We start from the raw sequence: 8382 nt of genomic DNA, 5'->3' as shown, positions 1-8382 counted from the left end.
GGATTGCAATATTATAATAGTAAACATAATACATCACTTCTTGCTATGGAACGAAAAATACCTGATCTATAGGATAACCCTTTTCCTTCAATGCAAACATAAATCAAATGAACCAAATTTAGTTCAAACAGGGGTAACTATAATCCAATGTTACACACATATATATGTCAAATATTATCCAAATTTAGGTGCCTCAATGGTTGGGGTCTTTGTCCCACATACCCCTTTTAGACCTACAACAAAGTCATGTTGAGCTTCGTTAGTTTACTTTTTTCTGCCATACATTGCTTATGTTAAAATATGATAGAGGAAACACTCTGATCTACTGTTGCCAATAATTTTGTGCCATACTCTGCTGCTGCCAATAATTTTGTGCCATACTCTATTTTCTTGTCTCTCCTTCTTCACTGCTTCTCTGAATTCTTCTAATCACGCCTTAAAATACAAATGCAACCCTTCCAGAAACCATTCAATGAACTTTCCAAAGATCCCCTCAAAGATGAATACTACAACCATACTTGGCCATTTACTAACACTAGGTCTACTGGCCATATGGAGAGAGGCATGAAAATATCTTTGAGCTCATGAAGACATGTCCCCATTTTACTTTGTGGGATCAGATTTTGTGCCATAGGTGAAAGATGGCACAAGCTAGCCATTCAATTTTTCCTGTTCAACACAAATTGCAAACCTTTCCATAGATTTGGGAATATCTAAGGCCAAGTCATCAAGCTACCCTTGTGAAAAATTTAATCATCTGATTTATTGCAATAAAACATTCACTTGAACATTCCTACAGTAAATTCAATAGCCTATCATTTTTTCCCTCCAATAGTTAGTTGATTTTGTCCTTTGCATCCTCAACTATCCAATCAGTGCTACTATGATGGGAATGAACTCGAGGAAAACCATTTTGAAATTTGTTGTTCAACTTTTGAAACTATCCTTCATACTGCTGCCTACTTCATTCTTGTACTCATCAAAATTATATATCAAGCAGATATGTATTTAAATTTTCCCTCTTGTAACTTTATTTGGTGCCATAAATGATGGTTTTATCATGGGTTTACAAGATGCACTGTTCATATGAGTATATTATTTACTTTGGAATTATGCATTGAAACTTGTGCACACAAGTGTCATTTCCCAATAGAGCTTTTCATATTTCCAACTGTTGGAAAGCTAGAATCACTATGCTACCTGGTTGAATGATGAAAAATCACATGTGCTATCCTTATGAAAAATAGTGGATAATAGGTCATCAATAATCTAGCACAGAAACACCAAGGATATCTTGGGTGTAGCAGCAATAAACTAGCCAAATTTCACCTCAGCTAGCTTTTTGTCACTTTGGGCTAGTGCATGCTAAAAATTAGAACTAATATTTTTATGGTTTTAAGTAAAAAATTCACTGGTGCCTTATTAAATTGGGTGAATGGAGAAAGAGAAGAATAAAATCTACAAAATAGATTAGTTAATTGCAATCCTGTTGATTAATAAGATTTCCACAAAGAAACATTAACATGAAAGAATATTATCTAATTGATTAAGCATTCAACATAGAAGAGTAACTCCATTGGTTAAAAGAGAAAGACTTGCATGAATAACTCTGAAAGTGAAATTCACAAGATGACAAGTCCTTAGACTGACTTCTCAAGTTCACCAAAATCAACCTCCTATGTTGCTGCAATATTTACAAGATGGAAAGAGAAAGAGGGATAAATAGATGAAATGTGAGAAGACTCCGAGACCACCAATCAAAAAAATCCTCACTCACCTCCCCATCTCTTACATAATGAAAATGGGATGGGAGCTTCAATGTCTCTCAAAATATTAAAGTAGATTATCCATAAGAACCCTTGGGGTTATGAAGAGGAGTGTTGAGCAGGGAGATGAAAATTCCCCTTATGAAAAAATTATTAGTAGACAAAAATGACTAAAACAAGGAAATATCAAATCCATATTTGTTACACATTGTTCATTAATCCACTTCAAAATTTCTGGATGAGGTACATGAGTGTTGTCTGTAATAACACAACTCTATCTAGCCTTACACTACCTTGAGGTATTTATGAATTTTCTAAATGTGTCTATGACTCATATCTAGATGTTACAATGCTTGTCCAAGCTACTGGGGGCTAATTAGCATCAACATAATTTTTTTGTGGCTTCTTGGTCATCAAATTATTTTTAGGAAACCACAGATTTGATAGTATTGGATGCTTGTCAATCTCATATACCTTGTATCCATAAAACTGTGTTGCTTATTTTAGAGGAAGGTTTGGTATTGTTTGTGGTTATCCATACCTAAAGCACTGTGTGGAGACATAAATTTTTCTTGCAACCATTGGATCATGTGAGGTTGTTGTAGTTGTTGGGTTGATCCATGACACACTTGATGATACATACATGGACTATGATGAGTTATTTGACATCTTTGGAAATGAAGTGGCAGATTTAGTACAAGCGGTATGCACTGTCGTGATTAATATTCATTGCTAGTTTCATTTCATACAAAATTCATTTTATGTTAATCATTTACAAAAAATGTATCATGTGTTCCATTTGGGTCTCTTCATTTTCGAGAGAGGCACTGATAGTATAGTATCAATGTTTTACTAATTTTTTTGTTTCTCTTGTAGATGTCCCTTTCCCCTGTATATTATTTTCCTTTGTTGATGTTAAATCTATTTGTTGTGGTAATTTAAGTTGTTGAATTTTTACATCTTTAATTAATGGTCAGCTTCATGTTGACATGTGTCTAGAATAAGTTTGTTCAATAAGATTTTTGTGACAAGAGCACAACAAGTAAAATTGTTGAAGTAGACCATCTCCACACAATGTTTCTTGCAATGATGGATGCAAGGGTAGTCTTGGTCGATTTGGAAAATAAATTGCATAAAATGAGAACCTTAGGAGTTATACCTTTTTCAAAATGACAATGATTTTCAGAAGAGAAACTAGAGATTTTTTCTCCCTTAGCCAACCGACTTGGAATTTGGAGTTGGAAAGCTAAATTAGAAGACCTCTACTTCAAATATTTGAAGCCAAGGGAGTATGGAGAGCTTTCTTCCAGGTTTGTTGAAGGCTTTAGGGAAGCAACTATCATGCCTATAATCCAAAAGTTGGATAAAACTTTGAAGAAGGAAAACATATCTTATTATGATTTATGTGGTAGACCTAAGAGCATGTACACCATTCATCATTAGATGTTGAAGTAGGATTTCTCTGTTCTTTGCACAAAATGTGTTGTAAGAAGCCATTTCCTTTTTAAGCTTTGAACTTAATTAATTATAACATTTATTGTTGATTCACTCTAGTTCATTGGGAATTTCAGGAATAAGCAGAGAATTGATGAAATCCATGACCTATGTGGTCTTTGGTTGATTGTCTTAGATGAGGTTGGTTGCTATGCTACACTACAGATTGTTCACCATTTATGGTTGAGTATTCCTCGGAAGCTAAAGGATTATGTTAAGCACCCAAAAATTAATGAGAATTCTAGTGTGAGTATTCCATTTTAATTATTCAAGCATAATACATCATTCTACTCTATTGAAGTTATGTCATTTATAGATTAGGTTAGGCACAAACCAATGGGATTTTTTGGGGTTACTAGCCTAACACTTGTTGTGGTCCAAACAATTTAGGTATCATTCTTTACATATCGCTGTTTTTGGGAATGCTGGTCTTCCACTGGAAATACAAATACAGACTAAAGAAATGCATCAACAAGTTGAGTTTGGAGTTGTTGCACATTGGAGGTACAAGTAAGGTGAAGCAACACACTCTTCCTTAATTATTCACATTGGTCGAGTGAACAAGATGGGTGCTAACGTGGAACAGTGAGATTATGGACACTGAACTGCGGTTATCTCCCCAGGATGTAGACATGATACCACCTTACCCTTTCCCTTCCCATATAGATGGCTTCCCACATATGGATAAAATTTGTAGCCCACCATGTGGCACAAATGATGGTATCCTTGTAATTATGTTGGAATATGATAAAGTGAGTATGGTATTCTTAAAAACACCATATTATGATGTAGTTTCTTTGCAATCTGCTTGTTTTGAAATTGATTTGCTAATCTTTTACACTATATTTTATGTATGAATTTCTACCATCATATCAATTTCATGAATAAATGATTGATTATTACTGTTAAACATATGAATGTGCAAGAAATACCTCCAAATTCAACTGTGAAGGATTTTCTAGACAAAATATCTTATGGGAGTTCACTTTTTACATCATATGGTTTTCCAATACAAGAGGAGATGAGGCCAAGAGTGAATAACAAAACCGTTAGTGATCCTTGTTAGAAGATGAAAATGGGTGATTTATTTGAATTGATTCTGTCAATGCCACATACATTTTTGACTGAATACAAGAAATAAATAAGTCAAATGTTTTGGTAAGGAAGATGAATGCCAAGATGAAACGGGCCATGTGCTAGGAAATAATTCACAATTTGTAGTTGTGACATCACTTATGTAGCAACTAACCAATTGTTTTTGGAGTGAATTAGAAATAATGGAGACCAAAATATTTACCTTGTTGAATGTCAGTTAACAACAAGGTTCAATGTCATTACAACAATATACCTGTTGTGAGCTCAACGTGTCACTTATGGAAATTGAAAGTGGGTGGGAAGGATAAAAATCATTCCTCCCAACCACTAGAGATAAACCTTATTAAAAAATTTCTTTGTGGAGCTTATAATAAATATCATGCTAATCACAATTTTTTGTAGCAAATTCATCCCTCTTTGAATAATTTAAAGCATATTATTTTAACAAGGCTAGGAGATAGGTATGGATAACCATGAGAGGAAGGCTTGGGATTGTCTGGGCTATTTCAATTCTCATCTTTCTATTTCACTTCTTTAGAGAAAACTATATATTCAAATACAAACTCAACTCAAATCAAACTAAAATAGAGAATCCTAATTATGAATATGTTTCTCTCTCCACTACCTTGCAATGACGTTATTTTTTCTGAATTATACTTGAATTTCACTGATAATAACCTAGATTTATATATTTATTTTAACACCAAATTGACATCACTGTAAACATATGGATATCCCATTAAGTATGACCTAAATATTATTCAAATAATCTCCCCTTTAGCCTAAGCATGTGGAAAAGTAATTTCTGAGGCGTGAAGTTTTATTAGAGGCACAATTTGTTTGTTTGTTTTGGTTAGAAAAGGGTTTTCTCTTGGTTTTATGTGACTTTCAATTTATCATTTGTAGCATGATGAGAAATGGGAAATAATAATGTGTGACATTTATCTTGTAGAAATTGATGTTGAATGAAAGGATACAAAGTTTAACCAAGCTACAATTTTCTTTGGTAAAGGAAGAGGAACACCTTAAAAAGCTACGTAAGAATACACCATACAAAGTTTGAACGCAAGTAATATATGGATTTTTCCTTTGTAGATATGTTCTTTTTTTCTACCCAAGATATCACAACAAGGAAAATATTGATATTGTAGGAATTGTTTAAGGACCTCATTGAGGTCGATTTTTCTAATGTCCTACTTGATTGATACCATCTCATGACATGAAGGATTTAAATATGAATTAATATGTTCCTGAAACAAATTAGATTCAAAGTTTATATATATATATATATATATATATATATATATATATATATATATATATATATATATATATATATATATATATATATATATATATATATATATATATATATATATATATAAGATTAAAAGAAATGTAAATTCCTTTGTTTGATTGTTACTTGAATTTGGTTTGGGTAGGTTACAGGAAATGGGATTGGAAAAAGGATGGGGAGACAATGTAGAGCATGTCTTGGATATGATTCATTTGTTGTTGGAGATCTTTCAAGCACTTGATCCATCGAATTTGGAAATGTTTCTAGTAGGGATTCCTATGGTTTTTAATGTTGTGATTCTTTCACCTCATGGCTATTTTGGGAAACAAATGTTTTAGGAATGCTAGACAAGACACTGGTCGACATGTAAACATATTTTTATAATTACAATGTCCATTCCATGATATCCTCTCTTTATTGCTTGTTTGTATTTTGATCATTTCCTTTGATTTTGTTTTGTCTTTCAACTATGAAATTGAAAATATTTGGTATCATGTCCATTTAAACAACATCCAAAGCTTGGATATTAGATTATTATTACACAATATTAATTAAAATCCTTTTAGTTGTTTTGTGTTAAAATATTTTCATGGCTATTAGAAAAGTTTACTTTCATGTTGTTATTTGAGCACAAGTTGTTTATGTACTTGACCAAGTTCATGCTTTATAAAATGAAATGTTTTTGCAAATAAAACGACAAGGATTAGACTTTACACCTCAAATTATTTGTTTTCACAAGTTATCTACAACTTGAGATTTTTAGCATGTAACTTAGCTGGCATGATTGTGCATAAGATTTTCCTGAAGGTTGAATACTAAGTTACTAAGGTGTTAATTTCTATGGTGACATTTTATTTCCTTCATTTATATAGGTCACTAGCCTCATAGTGTCCACCATTACTCAACTGAACAAAACTTGTTCGGGTTTCTAGCTTTTATAGGGAAAATTTCCATTAACATTGTTGATGTTTAGGTATGTGTCATATAAATCATTTATAGTCTACATTAGTTTATATTGCATAGTTCATCATCTTTTATGTATTATACTCTTTAATGTATCATCTTTTGTTTCAGAAGATGAAATCAATATTGATGGTAAGAAGCAGGAATTGAAGAAAGAGCAAAACAATAACATTGAAGTGACAAATGCAAAAAGAGAGAGATAAGAGAACCGGTCTAGTGATACCCTTATAGCCAATATCCCGCATAAGACACATACGTAGAGACTAATGATAAAGTATTCAGAGTTGGTGAATTCACCTGCAATGCCTTAGAAACACAATGATAATGTTTCAAAGTGATGAAACAATATTTCATGTGTAAATTGTAGTTCAACTAATATTAAGTTGGAAACTCATATTGTAATACTTGACATTTATATAATATAATTTATGTGGTTGAAATTATTTATAGTTGCACTTGATAATATTTAGTATTGTAATTAACATATGTAACTTTGCGTTTTCATTTTAGATGAACATGCACATTGTATGTCATTTGTTTTTTAAAATTTAGTCACAAAATCATATTAATTAATATACATTGATTAATAATGAACACATAAAATCAATCTAAAGCTACTAAATTAGTAGTTTGTATTAATTAATGATGAACACAAAAAAATGAATATTTGACTAAATTAGTCATTTACAATGATTATGAATGAAAGTAAATGAAATGAATATAAACTACTAAATCAATCATCTATATAATGAATATGATTCTACAAAGAAAAAGGTAAATGACTACTGGAAATGATAAATTTGTAAATACAAATGACAACTAAATTTTGCATATATACAACTTATTAATAATTAATTTACAATATCTTATAACGCGCCACAATTTATTTATATTTCTTTGGTCATTAATTGGTTTGAAACGATGACTATAATTTGCATATATATGACTATTACTAGCTAATTTACAGTATCTTATAACACAACCAACATTTTGGTCGTATTTCTTTGGTCATTAATTGATTTTCATGGGAGATCATATAGTAATATATTTTGTTGTATATTTGGTGATTAATTGTGGCAACTAATAACTAAATTAATTACCAAATATATGACTGAATATACTACTAGATGATAAAATTGAGACAACCAATTAATGAATACGCTAAAAACAACTAAAAGTTGGTCGTGTTATAAGATACTGTAAATTAGATACTATTGGTCACTGACTGAAAAATGGTCATTTATATGCAAATTTTAATCATTTTTTAGTAACTAATTAGCCATTTTGTACTAGTGAAGGAATTTCACCTGTCATCGTTCATCCATGGCTATGCTATTGTGTCAATAATGTGCCATATCTGCGACTTGTCTGGTCTCTACTGAAGATTCATATCATAGTCCAATAGGAAAGGATTAAAAGAGGGTGTATCACAAGACCCTGCCACTCTTTCCAAAATGAAAGAGGCAAGTCCACATGTCTATGAATAGAACCTCTACTAGGCTTGATCCTCAGTGACCAAGCCATTGAAAATCATGCATCCTAGTCATAATGAATATAGTAGTACTCGACGCATCTGTCAGGAGTACTAATTAACCCCAACCACTTTTCCCTTCTCATTGGCCAAGTGAGAGGTACTTCCCAAGAGTCCCATACTACAAGGTTAGAATGTCTACTTAGGTTTCCACAAGGAAAGGTGAAGCACTCAACCTATTTTCATATAGTCTACTCCATAGGGGAAGGTCAACCACTCACCCTATGCTCACATGC

General features: G+C 32.0%; 1 pseudogene; it reads left to right on the top strand.

Annotated features, from left to right (window-relative positions):
• The first annotated feature begins 2004 nt into the window (after positions 1 to 2004).
• Positions 2005 to 4422, top strand: LOC149248913 (putative GTP diphosphokinase RSH2, chloroplastic; annotated as a pseudogene).
• The last annotated feature ends 3960 nt before the right edge of the window (positions 4423 to 8382 follow it).

This window comes from Pinus tabuliformis, chromosome 7 (assembly GCF_031772625.1).
Source record: "Pinus tabuliformis cultivar Carrire ecotype Pingquan chromosome 7, CPIR1, whole genome shotgun sequence".
In the NCBI taxonomy this organism is placed as follows: Eukaryota; Viridiplantae; Streptophyta; class Pinopsida; order Pinales; family Pinaceae; genus Pinus; species Pinus tabuliformis.
This window is presented reverse-complemented; position numbering and strand designations above follow the sequence as displayed.